The 16,689-nt window shown below is 53.7% G+C and overlaps 2 non-coding genes across 2 annotated transcripts; both read left to right on the top strand.

The window, feature by feature from the left end:
- Positions 1-8,491: 8,491 nt before the first annotated feature.
- TRNAQ-CUG lies at positions 8,492-8,563 on the top strand. The gene has a single exon. It is a non-coding gene; the product is annotated as a tRNA-Gln (tRNA).
- Positions 8,564-10,816: 2,253 nt separating this feature from the next.
- TRNAI-UAU lies at positions 10,817-10,910 on the top strand. The gene is made up of 2 exons: positions 10,817-10,854; positions 10,875-10,910. It is a non-coding gene; the product is annotated as a tRNA-Ile (tRNA).
- The last annotated feature ends 5,779 nt before the right edge of the window (positions 10,911-16,689 follow it).

Raw genomic sequence — 16,689 nt, 5'->3', positions numbered from 1 at the left:
TTCCTGATTTTACTAGAAAACAGCTGTCCCTGTTTAGCAGGTAAGAGCCTCCTCGAGGTTTGAAACCTGTTCAGTCTGGTCCATCTGGTGACAGTTGAATTCTAGGCATGGAAAACACGAGCTTAAGGGGGCCAAATTTTATTCTGCACCTGGGATTTTGTCTCATAGAATCACTGGGGTCATTAGGGTTTGTCCTTTTTGTTTCATCTTTTCCTTCATCCATCCCTTCCTCCTTTCTCTTTGTCTCTTGCTTCTTTTGTCCTTTCTCCTGTTCCCCCCCCAACACCAGGAGGTGTGTGTGTGTGCGTGTGTGTGTGTTGTGGGGGAGTGTTTGGCAGCTCCCACTGTGGGAGGTCCACCCAAAAATGTGGGGCTGAAATAGTGCTTGGGCAGTGATCCCCACTGGTGACCTGGGCCATCTTTTGGGCTCTCTGGTGAGAACCCTCAGTCTCCCATCCTCCTTCTCTACCCTGATTGGCTGAGCAGGGGGTTATTGACAGGGAGGAGACTCAGGTCCTTGTTGTTCTCTTTTAAGACCAAGGAAATAAGTCAGAACCAGTCATATGTTTGACAAATTTTGCTGCTTTCTGCATTAATTGTCTCTGAGCAGTTCATGATTCTCTCTAACACTGCAGTTCTCCTCAAATACTTGCTGAATAATTACTGTGCACTGTTGTTGGTCTGGAGCTCATCGGAGAGCACTTTACTCAGGTCATTCAATGGATGAAATTCAAGATCTGATGGTTAGTTTGAAAATCAGGGCTCTTGGGCCCTATTCCCACCTCTGCCACTGGCTGGCTGTGTGACCTAAGACAAGTCAATTCTCCTTTCTCAGCCTTTGCTTCTCACTATTTCAAGTAGGGATAATAATGATCCGCTCCTACCTACCTCACGGTGGGTGGAGGATGGGGATCCATTGGAGAGCGTCACTAGGAGTAGTGCATAATATGAGGTGTCCTATCACATTTACTCAGAGCAGATTAACACATAATAGAATAGCTGAAATAGTCTATTTCATTTGTATTTTTTTATTTTGAAATTGTTAAGAGCAGCAACTCCTTAGCTCAGACTGAAGCATCTTATCTAATTTTCAAGATCTAAGTGTCTCTTCTTTGTGTGCAAGGAGACAATTTAACACACTGTGACAAACAGGAGATGCTTTTGTTTTGCAACAACATATTTTTGCAAAGAACTTTCATCCCACTTGTTATGATTTTGAGAAACAAACTGGTTTAGTCTGAATGGGCTTTTCTGACAGAAACGGTTTCAATGAAATTTCCCCACCATCTCGATTCCTGGGCTCTATCCCTGCCTCGGGGTGGGGGGGGCGAGGTTTGTCTGTTAGAACAGGAGTCAGGACTGGTGGCTTCTCTTTCTGGCTCTGCCACCACCTTGCTGGTTAGGTCACTTCCCTTCTCTGCACCTCAGGCTCCTCCCCATCTGCCCAATGGGAACAGGGACAATTCTCGAACTCTGGGCGGTCGCGAGCCTGAGTGAGATAAGGGGCGTTAAAACCCTCTGTGAAGGAGAAAGGGGAGTTTCATGGAGTTTAGCACCAAGGAATTCTAAAGTTTGCTAAAATGTCTAGTCTGCAGAAACAAGAAATGGTCGGGGCCAAACTTTTTAACCACTGCCTTTTTTAAAGCCCATTCAGGGATGTGAGTCCCTGTCTCTTAGGTACCTGGGGTTCTTTGCCAGCAGGAGAGAAGAGGTTCCTGCCTCCATTTTTGTGGCCTTAACAAACCAGGTGTTGTGTCCCATTTCTCGTCTGAGATCCCTGGAAAAAAAAACATCCTCCCAAACATGAACAAGACAGGACCTATCTTTAAAATGGGAAATCCCCAGGAATGGAACTCAGGAGTCCTAACTCCCAATCCCCTGGTCCAGTCACTCCAGCGGAGCACACTCCCTCTCAAAAGCAGGGGGAGCGGCCATGAGGGCTGCTTGTAATTGCCAGCTGTGGGAGGGAGTGTGCAGCAGTGGTTAGCGAAGGGGCCTGGAGAAGGACTGCTGGGTCCCATCCATCCTTCTGACCCTTGGTGTGACCCTGAGCCAGCAGCTTTCCCTCCCCAGGCCTGTTTCTCATCAGTGGGGTTGGGGTCGCAGTCCCGACAGCCCAGGGGGGTTGGGAGGCTCCAGGAAGGTGTGTAAAGTGCTGGGATTTCAGGATCCTGGAGGCGCTGTCACCCCCGCACTAGGGTGATGTTCTGCACCCCATGCTGCTGGCCGAGTTTCTCCTTTCCCTGGCAATAAGACAGACTCTTGTTCTCCCAGCCAGCCAATTGCCCAGTGTCATCACCCTGCCTGCTGGCTGGGCAGGGTAACTCCTCAGGTTACCACCCCTGTCTCCAGCCTGCCTTGGGCTTGGAGAGTGAGGAGAAGGGCGAGGGACGACACTGAACATCCTCCATCCATCGCTCCATCACCAGAGCAAGTGAGCGGCATTAGGGTTTCTCGGTGGCGTCCCCTGTCTGTCTGGGGGGAGGCAGAAAGAGGGGGAGAGAATCTCTCCCAAAGGGGATTGGATTTGCAAACAGCCCCCAGGAGCCCCTCACTCTCAGACCGGGGAGGTGCTTCTCCAGAGCCGTCTCCAGTGTGCTTGGAAAGGTCCCAGCAACGGGACTCCCAGCCCTTCCCTCGTGGGAGACTGTTCCCCAGGCTGAGAGTCTCTGAGCTGGGCCAGATCCGGGGAGCTGCTGAGCATGGAAATCAATGGGAAAGGAGGGGGCCCTCGCCTTGCTATGCTGAGGGACTTTGAAGTGGGGAATGGTTTCCCAGGAGACGTCCGGACTCCTGGGTTCTCTTCCTTCTCTAGCCTGGGTGGGGGGTTGGGGCGTGTGAGTGTGGCCTGGGCTGGCAGGAGGGAGCTGCTTGCCCAAAGTGACCGATGGTCTTTGTGACTGACCCCAGTGCTCGAAAAGGACAAGACTCCCCGGTTCTTGCAGCCCCAGGGATGAGGAGGGGGAACGTTGAGGGGGAGCAGATCATGCAATGAACTCCTGCCAGTGTGTAGCCTGCACTCCCTGCGCCCCTGTGGGGGGAGGAGGAGCTGCTCTGGCTGGGGCCAGGATGGGGAGGGACCAAACAGGCTGGTTAGTGAGAGGCTGCCCTGACCCCGGACTCACGCCCGCTCCCCGCTCGGTTCCAGGATGCAGGCTCCTGAGGATGTTCAGGAAGAAGGCTCTGCCAGTGGCCCCAGAGCCTGAGGGAAGCAGCTGCCATCTTCCCCAGAAGCGGAGCGGCCCCTCCATCCTCACTGGCAGGGAAGGAGCTCCCGGCCGGGCCAGGAGGTGGAAGTGCCCAGCCTTCTGGAAGAGGAAACCTGCTCCCGGCGCAGGCGCAAAGGTGGGAGATGCACCGGCCAGGCCAAAATGGAGCTGGGCCAGGATGCGGCTGGGCAGGCAGGACCCAGCCCAGGAGCGGAACCGGGCAGGGTGGCTCCGGGGCTTGTTGTGTGGGCAGCAGCGGCCCCAGGAGCCCAGCCCCCATTTCCAGCAGGAGGCATCACCCTGCCCGGTCAGTGGGGACCTTCCAGCCTTCCCAGGGCAGGAGGTGGAGGATCCTCTCCCAGCCCCAGCAGCTCGGCCCGCTCCCCATGGGACAGCAGCAGCTCCTGGGACTCGGACAGCAGCGAGGCCAACGGACACTTCTGCTTTGTGCCAGGTGAGGAGCCAGGCTGGGCTCAGGGAGGGGTGGGGAGGGGGCTGTGAGCACCCCAGGCCCAGGCCCTGGAGCAGTGCTATGGGGGGGGGGGTCCCCAGCTCAGGTGTCTGGCCTGAGCCACTGAACCCCACTGACACTAGATGCTGCCACTTTAATCCTTGGTGCTCCATTGGGTTGGGGGGTGGGAGGCACCTCCCAGGGAGTCCAGGACAGTGGGGGGGGGTCTCTTTGCTATGGACTCCTGAAGGAGTTGGGGGCTGACGACACTGAGGCTACTTGGAATCAAATACATTTGAGATACACGTACAGAGCCCATATTCATAACTTCAAATACAGAAATGGTGCCCACATCCAGCCAGCGTCATTATCACCAGCCAATCATAACCTTGTCCTAGACACCTCACACGCCAACCTTTGCACAATATTTGCTGCACATATATAACAGTGGTGGCAACAATGATCTTTGCGGTCCCAGTTCATATTAATAACGTCACAGCAGGCTATAGAGAAGTGGGAGGGAGGCATCTTCCAGCCGGCGTGTCTCATCCGTTTCTCCCTTGCCGCTTGGGCCGAGGTGGGAAGGGAGCGAAACGTGCCCGACTGAAGGTTTTGCGCTCGGCCTTGAAGATTAAGCCCGACCCCCCCGGCATGGCTAGGTCGGGGTTGTCCTGGGCTCTGTGGGGGGAGGGCTCAGCTGGGAGAAGGGGCAGACGAGGGGATTTTGTCTCTGATAGATAAGGGATTTGTCAGCAGGAAGCTGTAGGTCACATGCTGGGGGTGACAATGGGGTTTGAGCTGGGGTAGCAACAGCAGGGGAGCAACGTGTGTGTGTGTGGGGGGGGTCACTTGGTAAAAATGAACCTGCCAAGCCGCTCCCTCTGCTGGAGCAAACGCCTCTCATTTATCTCCTCAACTCCCCTCCATGAAAATCTCCACCCCTCCCCCGGCGCTGAGGGACCCCCTCACTCCCATGGAGATTTGTAATTGTTCTAACTCTTCCTTGGCCTTGTCCAAAGAGTTTTTCCAGAAAAATGATCAAAAACATTTCAAATGAGAAAAACAAACCAAACCAGAGAAACCCCCACCACACCCAGTTTGGGGCTGAATTTTTCTACTGAAATTTGGAGATAATAAAACTCATCTCTCTGTTGGCCAGAAACCAAAGCTAGACCTCCCCCGCTGTAGCTGTGACGTCTGCTGTCGAACCACCAATGCACTGATTCCTCTTGTGAGACATTTATCTGCACAATACTGCTGCTAGTCCAGTTACTGACTCCAGGAAACATTTTCCTTAGCCTGGCTCCGTGTGTCACTGGTTTCTCTAGCAAAGATCAGTCCCTGGCCCTGTGGTCCAGACATCCTCATTCACATCAAGCTTCAAGTTGAGAATCATTTCCCCTTCCCGCTCTGTGGGAGGGGAGACTTTTAAACGCGCTCTCTGTGCGACTGCACATGGCTAAGCAAAGAGAACAAACCCCCAATCCCCCCTGTGCTTTGGGAGCCAGGTTTACAGTGGGAATTCTGTAGTTCAGATGACTTCACGCCTGGACATTGTGATTCTTTACCAGTTTCTCTGGCATGGGGGCAGTTTTGTGCTCGCAGTTGTGATGGCCGAGTGGTTAAGGCGTTGGAGTTGAAAACCAATAGGGTTCTCCTGCACAGGTTTGAATCCTACTCACAGCGAGGCCTGTGTTTTAGCCAGTCTCTCACCAGGGCAACACCTCTGTACAACCCCCTGAGACACTCTCAATTCTCTCCCCACCCCAAGTAAATCCTGTTCTGCTCCTTTCATAGAGATCCCTGGGACACCCCCTCACACTGTGTCTCTGAGGGGTCAGGCAAACTCTCAGTGCCTGAAGCCTCTGCCACTCACCTGGTGCCCCATAGATCAGCCATAGCCCTGGTTCTGCTCCTCTCTCTAGAGTGTGAAAGGAGCCAAGTCAGCGACTCCATGGGAGCTATGGGGCTGCAGAACCAACAGAGGAAAAATAGGTGCTCGGCGCCCACTGGCAGCCAGTTCTCCCCCGCCCACTACAGGCCTTGTAGACAAGCTCCTCCTCTTCCCCTTCAGTGACTTCCACCTGCTAGTGATCAGCTGTTCAGTGGGGTGCAGGAGGCACTGGGCGGGGAGCAGGGCCGGCTCCAGACCCCAGCGCGCCAAGCACGCGCTTGGGGCGGCATTTTGCAGGGAGGCCAGCAGGCGGCTCCGGTAGACCCGCAGTCATGCATGCGGAAGCTCCACCAGAGCCGCGGGACCAGCGGACCCTCCGCAGGCACGTCTGCAAGAGGTCCCCCGGAGCCGCCCCCTGCAGCGTGCCGCCGTGCTTGGGGTGGCCAAATTCCTAGAGCCGCCCCTGGCGGGGAGGGGGAGGAGCAGGGACAAAAAGAGGTGGGGGAGGGAGAGGAATGGGGCAGGAAGGTGCAAGCTGGGAAGAGATGGGACAGGGGTGGGGGCAGGGGGGAAGGGGTGGAGTGGGGGCAGGGCCTAGGGTGGAAAGGGGAGGATTTGTCCCAGACCCCAGACCCCTCTAGGGCCGGCCCTGAAGGGAAGCACCGACTATCACAGTGACAATACAACTGACCAGCCTTGCGGGGGAGGCTGAGGGAGATCCGCACTCACTAGGTCTCTTCTCTCCCCCACGGTGAGCCAGACACTGCTCTCTCCTGGCTCTCACTCTAGCAGCTGGACACCAAGGAGCCATTTCCCCACAGGAAGTGCATTGAGTGCCCCTGTGCTACTGGGGGGCTGGTGCTGCTGCTGCTGCTTCCCGAAATGACACCCAGTGGGGGAAGCCAGGACAATAGGGTGGGGCGGCAAGTGGTGGCCAGACTCTCACCGCCAGGGTCTAGTCTTGCTCAGGGTCCAGTTCAACTTCCTCCCCACACCACTGGCCCCGAGTCCCCTTCCACCACCAGGTCAATCCGGGAACTCAGGCAGGAACGGGGCGAGGCAGCAAGTCAAGCTGAGCAAGGCAGGAAGTCTTGTCTTCATGGGCCGCTCACAATGACGTCCTTTTTGTGTGCAACTGCTGCAAAAACATCCCGGGCAGAGGAGTAACAGGCCAAAACACTACAATGCATCTGCCAAAGTAGCTCAGTTGGGCGAGCGTTAGACTGAAGGTCTAAAGGTCCCTGGTTCAATCCCGGGCTTTAGCAGGCCCTTTTATCCCTCTTTGTACAGGGATGGCTTGTTTTCTGGGAGCACAGTGGTGCCTGCACCCAAGGTGAGTCCCTGAGCTTGGGCTTTGCAATAGGAAAAAAAACTGTGGGCTTCTGCCCCTAGTTGGCTGGCCTGACCCTTAACAATGAAGGATGGGAGCTGTCTCTCCTATGTGAGTTATTGGTGGACCCGATATGGCAGGAACAGAGTGAGAGAGGGTGGCCCTCAGGAATGGTGCCAGATAGGGGTGCTGGGCAGTGACAGGCAGGAATAGGGGATGAACACTCCTCTGTGCAGCTGAGTGAGGGCAGTGCCCTGGAAGGGGCATCTGTGAAAATGGGAAGGTGGCAGGGATTTGGGGGCCCAGGAGGAGATGCTAGGTGTTCATTGCCTTGGAGCAGCTGGACTTGGACATGGTGGGTGTTGAGGAAATGCACATTAACAACTCTAGGGTAGCTTGATGGGCAGAGGGTGATTGGTGGAAGGGCCCATCTCTCTGGTCCTCCAGGCCAGTGAAGAATGATGGGGTTGGAGTCTTGCTCTTCACATTCATGGTGCGAGTACAGAAGGGGCTGGAGCTCCCACCAGGGAGAGCATTACTGGTGGGCTTTGTTCTCTGCAGCACTGGTTACGGCTATATTAGTGTGTATGGTCCCCAGTTAAGGTGTAAAAGGAAAGTTCTATGAAGGAACTGACTCCCTTCCTCTGGACCGCACTGTTTTTGGTGTTGGGGGGCGGGGGATTTCAATTGTTGCACCGGCCTGAGGACTGCTGGTCCTGTTTTCCCGACAGAGGAAATTCTTCTATGGTGAGCACTACCTGGCGCAGGTCTGTAGCGAGGTCGGCTTAGAGGACGTGCTTCTCCACAGTGGAACCAGTGGAGGGCAGGCGGTAGCCTCCTATTCCTCTGATCTGAGCTCACACCAGCCGCAGAGGGGATACACCTTTCTGCGGGGACAGGCCAGGAGTCGCATTGACCGGATTTCCGTGAAGGAGAGCACGTCGACAGCCCAGTGCAGGGTGGTGCCAAAGGACTGTTCGGATCACACAGCTCTCACCGTGTGCTCAATGTGGGCAATTTCCTGACCTATGGCAGAGGATATTGGAAGCTGAACATCCAGAGCTTGCAAGATAAAGGGGCAGGACAGTGAGGCCTGGCGGTGTTGGCAGAACGGGAAAGCATCAGAGGGTTCAATGGCAACCAAGGGGATTGGTGGGAATCAGTCAGGGAGGAGTTGGCGGCTTTGTTCCGGCAGTCGGACAAACACCACAACATTAAAGAAACCAGTGGTTCCAAGTCCTGCAGCATCGCCTGTGGGATTTCCACAAGACCATCCAGGCAGGGGAGCCAGTCAGCGTGTGACTGTACGACCGGATCAAGCGACAGCTGCCCGAGTTCCAGGAGATGAGGCTGGCCGATATGAGCGGGAGCACCGAGTGAAGGGAGGAGCAGCCTCCCCTGACAATTTTGCAGCCTGCAGGGAATGGAGACAAAGCAGGGGGATGTGGGGTCTCAGGGCAGGACCCACGGATCTATAGTGCAGGACTATAGTCGCTGGAGGAGGAGAGAGAGTCCTGCGAGAGGAAGCTGCTCGTGGGAAGCAATAAGTGCAGAGTGCAAACCAGCGAGCTGAGAGTCACAGGGGGCTAGAAAACAAAACAGCAGCAGGTCCCATGGTGTAATGGGCAGCACTCAGGGCTCTGAATCCTGGAATCTGAGTTCAAATCTCAGTGGGACCTCCTGGAGATATATTGCTTTGCTACAAAGCCCCGGAGCTCAATGTGTTTGGCTACCTTCTCTCAAGGTGAACTAGAGTGAGTTTTTTTCCCCTCACGCTGGGTGACTGATGCCCACTGGAGATAGGTCTTTGGTCTGGCTGGTTCAATGGGCTGGTGGCTATAGGTTGGGGTCCTAGAACTTAACAGTCTGGCTAGAGAGCTCTGTGGTTTGACCATATGGTTGTTTCTCGCTGCTTCACCTGATGCCCAGAACTTTGGTCCCTGCAGCTGCCACACTCTTCCTCTTGCCCATAGTCAGGGAAAGGCAGAAGGGAGGCAGAGTCCCAGGCTGGAGCCCAACACACCTCTCCTCCTCTGGGAACCTGGAGCAGAGGTGACTGGTGCTGACAGCTCCAAGGGAAGCTTAAAAGCCACAGAGCAACCGGGGGCAGGGCCAGAGGAGGGGAGAACCATGCCTATGCGTGGCCAGCAGACAGCCACAGAGACACCCGGCCAGCCTGCTCCCTGCTCCCTGCCATGCTGAACCCCCACTGAAGGCCACCCACAGACCAGCATTCATTCTGCGGCCGGCCAGCATCACAAGGTGGTTGGAAAGCAGGTGGGGCCTCTGATCGTTCCCACTCAAGGGGCTCCTTTTGGCAGTGGGGCAGGAGATATTTCCCCCAAGAGGCTTTTTCCCAGCTGCTGAGAAGCACCGAAGTACCCGGTGTTTGCTCTTGCGGTGAAAGGGGTTAATACATTTAGGCGGCCTGGCTAGCTCAGCTGGCAGCACCTCTGGCTCTTACTCTGAAGGTTGAAGTTACAATTCCCTGTCTGGGTGCTTGGGGCTCCTCTTCAACAATACAACACACAATCTGCTTAAGCCCCCACCCAGTAACCTGGGGAAACTAACCCCGGCCACTGGGTGCCTCTAAGAGGCGATACTTTCCCCACTCGCAGGCACTGAGTGTAGAAAAAAAACTTTAATAAAAAGGAGGAAAATCACCTTGTATTAACTTGGGAAAACACCACAATCAGGATTCATAACACAACACTATGAGCAAAACACCCCCCCACAGTGCGCTGGGCAGTGGCCTTTTGCCTCGGGCTCCTAAATCCAGACCCCAGAAGCTCTGTGGATGTGCCCCTCCCTTCACTGCACCTCACCCACAGCTGCTGGCCTCGGTCAGTGAAAACCCAGAGTTCACCTCTCACCTCCCGGGGGGAAAGCCCCTTTCTCCCTCCGCTGTCTGGCCACTTTGTGCCACAAGTGACATTGCCGGTCACTTGCTGTTCCCCCCTGTCACCGCTCTGCTGGCCACCCTCTCTGCTCTGGGACGTCTTGTGGTCCCACCAGGAGCGGAACAGGCTCCCTAAAAGTAGCGGCCACCAGAGCCCAAACAGTAGCCCCACCCCTTCCACTCGAGGCCACGCTCCTGCCCCACCCCTTCTCCCCAAGGACCCACTCCTACGCTGCCTCCTCCCCCCAAACCCCTCCTCCCACTCACTGTTCTCCATCCCCTCCCCACCCTCACTCGCCCTTACGGTCATTAGAAAGTGGCAAGGCAGAGCCCTCCCATGTTTAAAAGTCCTGGGGTGTTGTTCCCCCCTGTTCAGGCACCCCTGGGGCCCTGCACTTCACACAGCTCTCCCTGATTTCAGCTGTTAGTGAGGGAGCCTCACTGCTAGCACAGACTGGGCAGTTTGTTGCATGAGAGACACTGTCTCAAAGCAGGACTAATGCTTAGAGCTGGTTATCAGTGATTTCAGATCCGTTGGGATCCGTACGTCCATACTACCTGCCCGGGTCGGCGGGTAGCGATTGACTTCTCGGAGTTCGATATATCATGTGTCATCTAGACGCGATATATCGAACTCCGAACGCACTCCCGTCGACTCCGGAACTCCACCACCGCGAACGGCGGTGGCGGAGTTGACGGGGGAGCCACGGACTTCGATCCTGTGCCGTGAGGATGGGTAAGTACTTCGAACTAAGATACTTCGAGTTCAGCTACACTATTCGCGTAGCTGAACTTGCATACCTTAGTTCGAACCCCCGCCCCCCCAGTGTAGACCAGGCCATAGTCTTAATCAGCTCTGTTATTACACAGGGAAGAACAAAAGGGTCAAATGGTGCCTGGAACCCTTAAGAAGAATCCACCCCACCAAGTACCAACACTTATCGCTACCTGCTCTCAGCTCCACTGAGAATGTTTTGGTTTCACTCTTCACTTTTATCAACCTAGGGAAGTGGGAGAGTAGCAATTAACAGGTGCTCCAGTAGCACAATTGGTTAGTGCACAGTACTTATAGGGCAGTGCTGAGAGGAGCTATGCTGAGGTTGTGAGTTCAAACCTCACCTGGAGCACTGGTTTTCATTAACCACATGGCATCACCCCATCATTTGGCCCTGTGGAATGTAGAATTCCAGCCCTGGGGACACTGAGGGAAGGGAGGAGTCAGAAATGCCCCCCTCACTTATTACCTCCTCTCCAGAGCACAGGTCAGAATCTACAATCCTTTCTTCCCCACCAGCCCCTGTGCCAGGATCCCTCAAGCAGAGCTTAGAGTCCACCAGGGCGTCTGTACTATTGACACAGACTAAGTGACAGGGACAAAACACTCAAATCCTGCCTCGTGCGGGGAGCCAGGTTTGCTCTTCAAATTCTGTCGTTGGTACATTTCCAGGCCTGGGAATGTCCCACAACAGCATTGAATGGGAAGCTGCCTGCAGAACAGTTACACTGCACAGAGCTCCTGTGGAGGAGGGGTGGGAATTACTAACATTTTGAGGATCGTTTGGGAAATGAGCCTTTGCTGACAAGGTTTGTCTCTGTTCATATTTCGCCTTCAGGTGTTATGTTGAGGGATCTTTAGTACATTTTTGTGAGGTTAATAACTATCTCCTCAACTTTATTTACTCAACTTAAAAATTGGTGTCAATTGATTTTTGCATCTCCCTGTGAAAATACAACTGACACGTGTGGCTTTCTACAGGGGCTCATGATGTTAAAGTTGGGGAATTCAGTCTCTGTACTTCTGGGGGGAGGGGTGTTGCTTTTTTACAGCAGCCTCACTGCCAGGCACAATGGGCTGTTAGCTGCACCCACGGTCCTTGCCAGGGGCCCCTGCTGAACCCTGGGCGGCTGCACTGCTGTGCTGGGGTGACTCTGCAGGGGGAGAAGCTGCTGTGGAGCAATGTAGAGCAGGTGCAGGAAGGAGACGGGGTCACTATTCACATTCTGAACTGCACAGTTTTCCAAATTTGGGAATAGATTAATAGATTCATAGATTTAAGATCAAAAGGGACCATTATGATCATCTAGTCTGACCTCCTGCACAACGCAGGCCCCAGAATCTCACCCACCCACTCCTGTAACAAACCCATAACCTATGTCTGAGTTATTGAAGTCCTCAAATCGTGGCTTAAAGACCTCAAGGTGCAGGGAATCCTCCAGCAAGTGACCCGAGCCCCACGCTGCAGAGGAAGGCGAATGTCCGAGAACAAGTCTAAGGGGAAGGTGAATGCAGAGCAGTGACACTGGAGATGCCCAGACCTCCAATGGGGGCAGCGTGGAAATTAATAATGGGAAGATCATTTGCGAAATTAGTCGTCACTGACAAAATTTGTCTCTGTTCCTATTTCACGCTGTGGTGTTAGTTAGAGGAATCAGGACAGATTTTTTACTATATTGATTAAACACTTAATTTTATTTAACCAAGCCAAAAACTTAGTGTCACTTATTTTTTCTCTGTCCTAGCAAGAATTAATTGAATTTTGTGACTTTCTGGAAAGTGCAGCGAGATTAAATGTGGGGAATTCAGTCTCTGTGTTTGTGAGCTGAAGTTTTCCTCTCACAGGTCAGTGCCTGCATTGAAAGACCAAGAGGGATCTAAGGGCTGGTGTACGCTGGGCACTGAACTGGCAGAGCGACGTCTCTCAGGGTGTGAAAAACCCACATCCCCAAACCCATAGAGTTAAGGTGACCTAAGCCCTGGTTAGATAGTGCTAAAGAAAAGGAAGAAATGTTCTGTCCATGTAGCTATTACAGGGATGGGAAAACCCTTCCAGTCACTGTTTACTCCAAAGTGCTATAGCAGTGCCACAGCAGCATTTGAAGTGTAGACAGAGTGAAAGTAGATCTGGCTCCAGTTCTCGCTGTGGATGCTCAGGTACTGAGACTACAGTAATAACAACAAAAACCCCGCAGTGCTTGCATGATTTGAACTTGCACAGGGAGACCCCAATGGTTTTCTAGTCCATCACCTTAACCACTGGGTCACAACTACTTGACATGCACCCATTTCACTACATGATAATTCTGTTCTCACTGAATTGTCACTTCAAATTGTTTGCTCAGACCAGCTTCCCCAGCACACTCACAGCTGTGCATCAATGTAAGTGTGTCCTGGGCTGAACAGCGAGAATTCCTGCCCATTTCCCTTCTGGTTCGAGCATGATTAGAGTGTGTTTGTGTGAACGACATTGCTGTAGATTGTTGTTCATTCCCCACTCTGACAATTCAGACAGTCCCTTTCCTAGTCAAATCTCCAGCACATCGTTCCAATAGCAGGGGGCAGGATTTCTCTGGGGCACTGAGGGCTGGTGCGTGAACTCAGCCTTGCATTCCACCCTTGATGTTTCCTGGACTAACAACAGCAGCAGAAAGAAAGAGCCGAGCTAATATCTCCCTGGCAGGGATGCAGGTGCCACGTCCCCTCTGTCTGACCATCGCCATTGCAGGAGAGAAGGGGTCACTGGAATCGAATGCCCTGGCTCAGACCAGAGACACAGGAAGATTTTGCTGTTCATGGATCTGTGCAAAGGAAATTTTGTCTCTGTGTGAAACTGAGGTCGGAAATGAAATGTCCACATGGTGGCCCGATGCTCTAGGGAATGTGGGTGAAGGACTCGGGCTGAGAAATTATTTAACAGGGGCTTGTATTTATGGTTAAAAGGCAGCCACTGTTGTTAGTACTTGTACCTGTGTAGGGACACCCCAGTGGGTGTCAAGTCCACTGCCTTCACCAGAGGCAGTCGATTATTTTATCAAGATACAAATTTCTTGGCCAAGGTCTAGACTCCAGAGAAAACAATACACTGCTGATAACAGGAAGTACATAAAAAGATTTTGCAGCCACCATGGGCATAACTATGATGCGTCATGTTTCACTCTTTATATCTGGTGCCACCTCCTTTCCCTTTAGCCTTGTAGTTGACCAAGGGCAAAGCTGAACATCTCCTCAGACACCAGGAAGTGTTTATGTCCATTCCTGCGAGCTACACAGGGGTTTGATGTTGCTGCTTCCAATCCTCTGGCTCTGGCGGGATAAGGAACAATTCAGGCTGTCACTGAACTGAAGGAGGAAGATCAGTTTTTGACAGGGAGAGGGACGCCTCCTCTTAAAGGTGTTTGTCTGGCTGGCAGTCCTGGTTCCCAGGTCTTCCCCGTGGGGCTCCAGCAGTTTTGGGACCGGGTCACTCCCTTGGCCCCACCTGCTGCCCCCAGGCACTCCCCCCCCAGGGGCCCCGTCAGTGCAGCGGAGCTGAGCAGCATCTGCCTGCTCGCTCCAGTGGCTGCCGGCCCCTCCGCATGGCAGGGCAGGGTGGGGCTGTGCCTCCGCGCGCTGCCCCCACCCCAAGCACCCCTGCAGCCAATGAGATGATGCAGGGGCGGTGTCTGGGGGCAGCAGCACACGGAGGCCCCTCAGCCCGCCCTGCCTTGGAGCCCCAGGTAAGCGCTGCACCCCTGACCCCCTCCCTACATACCCCTTCCCACTCCTAAACTCCTTTTCAGAGCCTTCCCCCCCGTTCCCACACCTCCCCGGCCCCCAAACTCCCTCCCAGAGCCTGCACCCCCTCCACACACCCCCTGCCCCATCCCAGAGCCTGCACCCAGCACCCAAACTCCATCCCAGAGCCTGCACCCCAGAACCCCTCCCCAACCCAAACTCCCTCCCAGAGACCAGCCTCTCACCCCTTCTGCACCCAAACTCCCTCCAGAGCCTGCATCCCTCCTGCACCCCAATCCCCAGCCCCAACCCAGGGCCTGCACCCTAGACCTGCACCAGAACCCCTCCCCACACCCAAACTCCCTCCCAGAGCCTTAGGCAGGTTGGGGAATGGAGTTTTGGGAGGCGGGGTCTGGGCGGTATGAGTGACATTATTGGCCCACTGGGAGGACTGGAGGACTGGCACTGGCCCTAAGATAAATTGTGGTTGAGACCCTGCTTTAAGGGATTGGAGCAATGCTGGAGAGACTGACGGGCAGGGAGCTGGGGAGCTGTGTGTGCCCCAAGGACAGTTGTTGTTGTGCTCCGGTGTCACAGAGCGGGGGTGGGGAGTTTGTAAGCTGTGGTGTTTGTACAGAGATAAAGTTTACTAAACCCCAGGTTAAAAACTGTTCCTGCTCTGGGCTATACCTAACACTCTTTGTTGAGAGTATAGATCAGTGGGTGAATGTTTCCCTGCAGGGTAATGGGTTCCTAGTTCCAATCCAAGTGATTCCCTTTAAAAACTTTTTCAAATGAAAATCGATTTCCAGACCCATCTCCAGTATGTTCAGTAGTTTGCTGAATGGGGGCAGGAGGCTTGAAATGAATTTAAACACTCAGCATTTTCCTGTGCAAATGAATAAAGACCTAGCAGAGCTGTCCAGCAGCTGAAATCAGTTCCAGCCCTCGGCGTCTCTAAGAGGGACACTCGGTAGCTGAGGCAGGTGGGACACCTCTGTGGTGAGGACAGGTGAAAAAATGCTGGATTCAATGAAAGCTGAGCCCATAGGAGGGGAAGGTGAACGGCAGCACCACACAGGGTCATAACACTCAGACACGGGGCTTCGCTGTCACTGCCCCTGTGTTTTCCATCATTTCTATCCTAAGGAACACACCCTCCCCCTCCCCCTCCCCCACACACTGTCACACACAACCTTCTCCCCTTGAGCCCCATCCCACCCCCCACACATGCCATGGGACACAGCCTCTCGGTGACTCACCCAGATGGGGGCTTGTCTCTGCATCTAGTTTCCTTTAAGCAAATAGTGCTCAGGACTTATAATAGCAGTGCTGAGTGGAGTCATGTTGAGGTTGTGAGTTCAAATCTCACCTACAGCACTAGTTTCCTTTAAGCAAATGGCTTCTGCCAATAATTTTGCCCTGCAGAAAATACAATTCCGGCTCAGAAGACACCGAGGTCCCCTTGCTTTACAGAGAGCAGGGCAGATTCCACAGATCTACCAGGCTCTGCTTTCCACCAGCCGCCTGTGTCAGGAGGGGTCAGGCAGAGCCCAGAGCACTGCCCCCGACTCCCCCTCAGTCTTTGCTCCCCAAACCACCTGTGTGCTCACCCTCTTCGCTGTGAGACTCAAACCCTGCCTGGCTTTCTGTATGTTGGGGGTTTTTTGTTGTCTGTCATGTTGATGTGCATGTGGGTCCTGTGTGATTTTTGTGGATGCCATATAGTTTTGTGTGTGGGTGTATGACTTTTGCATGCAGATTGTTTTTTGCTATGTATTCTGGTATGTGGTTTTTGTGCTTTCCTGTTGTGGGCTTTTGCTGTATTTTTGGTGTGGATTTGTTCTATGTTTTGTGTGGCTTTCCCTTGTGTGTCTATGGCTCTGTGTGGGTTTGGTTTTTGTTTATGTCTGTGTGGGCCTGTGCAGTCTGTGATGGTCTCTTTCTCTCTGTTTGTCTCTCTGTTTGTATCTTCATGTGTAAATTCACTGGAACATTTCAAACTCTCCACAGCTTTGCCAATTTTCACCAGGAATTTTACTCATTAACAAATTCTCACTTGTTCCCTACCAGTTGGTGACCATCGCCCCAGGGGCCTGTCAGTCTCCAGATCCTGATTTCCCATTGGCCCTTCCCCCTTCTATTGGGACTGGGAACTAGCCAACCAAAAAACCCCACTCAGTTTTAGTAAAGGGCCAACAGTCCCTTACACAAGCTGGCCCTGTGAGGGAGGGAGAGCTCAGTGGTTTGAGTATTGGCCTGCTAAACCCAGGTGTGTGAGCTCAGTCCTTGAGAGGGCCATGTAGGGATCTAGGATAACAATCTGTCTGTGGATTGGCCCTGCTTTGAGTTTTGGTCTGTCGTGTTGATGTGCATGTGGGTCCTGTGTGATTTTTGTGGATGCCTTGCATAGT

Source organism: Mauremys mutica, unplaced genomic scaffold, assembly GCF_020497125.1.
Source record: "Mauremys mutica isolate MM-2020 ecotype Southern unplaced genomic scaffold, ASM2049712v1 Super-Scaffold_100101, whole genome shotgun sequence".
Lineage (NCBI taxonomy): Eukaryota > Metazoa > Chordata > Testudines > Geoemydidae > Mauremys > Mauremys mutica.
This window is presented reverse-complemented; position numbering and strand designations above follow the sequence as displayed.